The sequence below is a fragment of the Pteropus vampyrus genome, unplaced genomic scaffold (assembly GCF_000151845.1).
Source record: "Pteropus vampyrus isolate Shadow unplaced genomic scaffold, Pvam_2.0 Scaffold17, whole genome shotgun sequence".
In the NCBI taxonomy this organism is placed as follows: domain Eukaryota; kingdom Metazoa; phylum Chordata; class Mammalia; order Chiroptera; family Pteropodidae; genus Pteropus; species Pteropus vampyrus.
Window position 1 is genome coordinate 591,591 of NW_011888798.1, and position 5,120 is coordinate 596,710.

Consider the following 5,120-nt stretch of genomic DNA (forward strand, 5'->3'; position numbering starts at 1 on the left):
AGTGTCATTGGATATGATTGAAGATATTCCTATGAAAGTAGTAGACCTCCTAAAAGGATTCAAAATGATGTTACATCTCTTTGAGAAGAAGAACAATGAGTATCATGGACAGTGTCTCCTCTATTTTAGACACTTCTGTTCCACTTTCACTTTTTTGTTTGCTATAGCTATGTGCTGCATATAATAGTATTTAATATTTTTCTTTAAATCTTCTTTTAAAAATATTAAATCTTTATATTACTATATATTGCCTATATTTCTAAGCAATGATAATGAAGGCATATTTAATGCATTAATTCTGTTTTACATAATGCATATTTAAGTAAATGTTCAACTATTGCAATTTTTAAATAATATAATCTGTTCATGCATTGCCCAAATTTATCATATTAACTATCATCATAGCTTGCTATATTTTAGGACTGCATTGTAATTAGAAATAGAATAGGAAAAAAGAAGGAGTACAAAATAAAAAGGTGAAGTTAAAGGTTATATTGACTTATTTATGTCTAAATTTGTAAAATTTCAAGTTATTTGAATAATACAAATTTTTTTGTTGACTCAGAAAACTTTTTTTTTATTTTTAGGAATATATTTCAAGACTAAGAATGTGGTGCTTTTGCCAAGCCTATATAGTAAAAATCTAAAGGTTGCTTAAGATGTTATTCTCCTAGTCTGTAAAATTTTAACAAACATCTAAATATAATTTAGCATATACTTTTAAATATTCTCTTCCAAATTCTTTCATTAAGTTTGGGATTTTCAAATATGACTGCCTCTTATTCAAAGCTTCAGACTTTGCTATAATTTCTAGATAAAAGGGAGTAAAATAAAAGAAATCTTGCTTATTCAGATCACTTCCTTAATTTTATATCTCACAATATTTTACATAGGTAATATGCTAGCACCATGCACTGCAGTGTATCTGTGGAACTTTCTGAGACTCTGTAATAGAAAGTGTTCAAATATCTAAGGATCTAATAACATTTTCTTGATAAAATAATGCTTTCATGTCACATAAAACTGTCAGCATTCCTTTGTAAGTTTCTCTCAAATTTAAGAGCAGGTCCTTGACAATTCTACTATTGCCTTTAAACATCTTATCGAAATGTAGATTAACACTGTAAAATCTAATAATTGTTCAAAAAACTTTTCCTTCTAAGAGTTGTAGATAAACAAGTATTAAGTATTAATGTGAGCTGCTATAATTTAGAGTTTTTTTCCCTAAATGTTATTCTTCCCCAGGACTTAAAATTCAGATTCATTTTAAGACATAAATTACCTAAGACCATAATGCAGATTTTGCAATAGAAGTCTACGTAGGTAGCTATGCCTTTGGATCATCGATTTTTACTACTTGGTCATTACCAAAATCAGGTTAAGGATAAAAGCAATTGCTCTTTCAAATATCTGCAGGATCAAAAAAATCTAAAATTGAGAGAAATAATATTATATCCCATATAATTTTAACACAGTGTCTTAATATAGCAATATTCAATACATATTTGTTTAGTAATTTAAAATTATAATTAAGTCTATGATAACAAAAGTAAAAATAAAAGTCAGAGACTTCACATTATGGAGTATCAGTGTTTCATCTGGAGGCTGCTGCCTTTACTCATTCATCATTATCTGTGCCTCACAGATGGTGGCTAAGACAAGACTGAGTGTCTAGCTTCTATTCCAAACTTATCTGGCGTACCTGGCTTCAAGATTGTACTTCCTTTTTTAAAATCATAATGTTGATACCATTAAAGGAATTATCCTGAGTGATAGCAACCTTATTAGCAATCAGGGTATATTGATCACACCTAACACCAAGTAAAGACTCGGAAAAATAGATCCTCTAAATAATTTTTTTTTTCTTAAGGCCATGTCAGAAGTTTATTTTTATTTTATTACTTCCAGCATTAAAGTTTATTTTTATTTTATTACTTCCAGCATTGTTAAATGAACTGTATAATATTTCTTAATAATCATTTGATATTACATAAATATCTGGAGTAAATAAGTCTATATTTATTGAATATTTATTCATGTGTAGACCTGTGCTAGAAAATGTGAGAAATGCAAGGGATGTAAGACATTACTTACCTTGGTAAAAAATACAATCATATTGGAAAAAGTAGACAGATATGCTTCAACTCAATTATGGATCTGTAGAATAAACCAACTTGTCTAAACCTTATATAGTAGAATAAATGAGGACAGCAACAGAAGATATTGATGTCAGCTGCATTTGAGAGGAGGTAAGAATTGAATGATCCGGAATCAGAATTTGTGATCATAATTTTTCTGGAAATCTTAATGGCATTAATTTAAATATAAAACTCAGTTATTGGGGACTCTAATAGAGAAATACCCCAAGTTTTATAAATTTACTGTTGAAGACACACCACTACAGCTTTATATGTATCATGTGGTTTGCAACATCTAACATAGCCAAATACGATTATACAAATATTTTATTACAACCTAGGATGATATTCATACATCCAGCACAGGGGAGTGCAGTCTGCTGATAGAAATACTGAAAATTAGGTATTAGAGTTAGTGCCCTTTTCAAAATTATATGTAGAAGATAAAAGAATTTCTCTAGTAAATTTTAAAGTCCTTTACAGTAAATTAGGGATTCAATTATATTTCATTTTTATGTGGAGGAATAAAATAAAAATATAGCCATTATTTAGCTCTATGTTTTTATATAAGTATCTTTACATATATACATATGTACATAAATATATATACATTCCTCAAGTGTCACACAAGTTTATTGAAACAATTTCATCAAAATATTTAGTGATCATGAGAATCCCCCCAAATGCTACAGTAGTTAACTAACTTATGTATTTATTTATTTTTTCAAAGTAGTAGACTTTGAAATATGAACATTCATTGACAAAAGTCGAATTAGAGAATGTGTCACAGAAATGGAATTGCTTCAGTACTACAATAAACAGATGCATATCAAGTATATATAAACATCTGAACACAGATAAGAAAATATTGGCTTTATTTCAAAGGGGATAGGAAAAAAGATATTAAAAGAAAATTTATCAAAAACAAAATGGAAAAAGATTAGAGCCAGGTAGGTGGAAATTCAAGGGGATCTAATCCAAATAAAAAGCAATTTAACATGAAAACATTCAATGAACTCATTTCTAGGGCAGTTCTTAAATATACAGAAATATTAAATGTTTAAATTGTAGAAAAATTTGTTCTTCTAAAGTATCTAATGATGGGAAGGCATTAAATTTTTGCTTAGGAAAAATTTTCTCTCCTCAAATACAAGATTAGGTGTGAATTGGTTTGCCATAAAATAGTTCATGTTTGAGCTTCAAAAGGAGAGAAATACTTGGTTGGCTTAACCAAGGTTAAACTGATATCCAAAAGGGGAAAAAAAAGGATCAGAAAAAAAATAAAGACAGGTAGACTTCAGCAGAGGAACATATTTCATGAGCACACTGTGAGTTCTTAATTAACGTATTATAACTGAATTAAATGGGTAAGGATTAACTTTACTAATTATTCCCTTTATAATCTAGAGCATTAAAAGATTAGTTAGTCAAATAGTTCTCTTTAAAATCTAGAATATTAGAATCACTTGGGAAGCTTTTAAAACTACAAATCTATCTTCTAAAATTTATTAATTCATCCAATATTTATTTAGCATTTATTATGTTCTAGTCACATTGTTAGGTGATACGGAGATAAAAAATAGATGATGCATCCCTTCACAGAACTCAATCTAGTAGGGGAAAAAAGTTAAGAAAATTAACTTTATAATAAAAATTATAGAATTTTAAAATGAGGAGTTTAGGAGTATAAAGAATCGAATAATAATAGTGATATTTTAAGCAGTAAAACAATATAAGATTTATTGTAAGAAGAGAACTCTGACTGCTTTGTTAAGAATGAATTGAGGATAGGTATTGGTGAGTAATAGACCATTGCAATAGTTCAGGTAAGATATGATAGAGGCTAGGAAAAAATGGTGTGAATATTGACAATGTTCTGTCCATGCCCTATGGCCTCCCAAATACTGACAGTCACGAGTGACGTGAAGGGGTTCCTTTTTCTTCTAACTCCCACTCTTATTTTGCTAATTGGAGATACCAACCTAAGACTGGAGGGTGGCAACAGAATGAGGTTAGATATTTATTTCCTCTGCTCCTTTTTGCCTTAACTTCTCCTGCTCTTGTATCAAAGGCCATGGCTTAGTCAGACAGCTTTCACCATAGAGCTATTCTCACTAGTTTCCAGTAATGATTCCTTCTCCTTGTCACTTCAGACTGCATCATCAACAGCTTCTGTTGATCCTAGCCATGGAGTCTTGAAGTATTTCTGGTTGGTTTCCACAAACCTTACTATAACTTTTATTTTTACTTATTTATGTATTTATGCATGCATGTATGTATGTATGTATGTATGTATGTATGTATGTATGTATGTATGTATTTTGCCAAAACTAGGTTTTAGTGATGAAATTTATAAGAAACAACTACAGTCACTGTTTTTTTTTTACCCATTCCCCCCTCCCCTTAGGCAACCATCAGCATGTCCTCTGTATCTATGGATTTGCTTATTTTTTGTTTTGTTTATTCATTTTTTAATATAAGTGGGATCACACTTTTAAATATGTTTTCATTAAACCTTTTCTTCATATTATCCACTTTGAGTCTTTGAGTGGGTCCCTCTTTTCTGGTGGGACACTGAATGATATATGTAGTAATTGTGGAGAAGAGATGTGAACATATTTACGTATATTTGTTCAACAAAGAGGGCAGGACTTAGTGATGGTTTAGAATTGGAAGGTAAGTAAAAAAGAGATAGCAAGGAGGATTTTCAGGTTTCTGGCTTGACCAGTAAGTGAATGACAGTTTTTTTTGGTTTGTTTGTTTGTTTGTTTGTTTGTTTGTTTGTTTGTTTTTTAAGAAATGAGACTAGTGGAGAATCTGGATGGGATGAGAATGGGTCAATATTTCTGTCTGGGTCATATTGAGTGGACTGTTAAGCAGACCTTTTGAAATTAGTCAAAAGATGGAAGAGGAGATGAAGATGTGAATATATATATTGTCAAGGTGAGAGGGCATCAATGGTATTTCAGTGGGGTGCCGAAA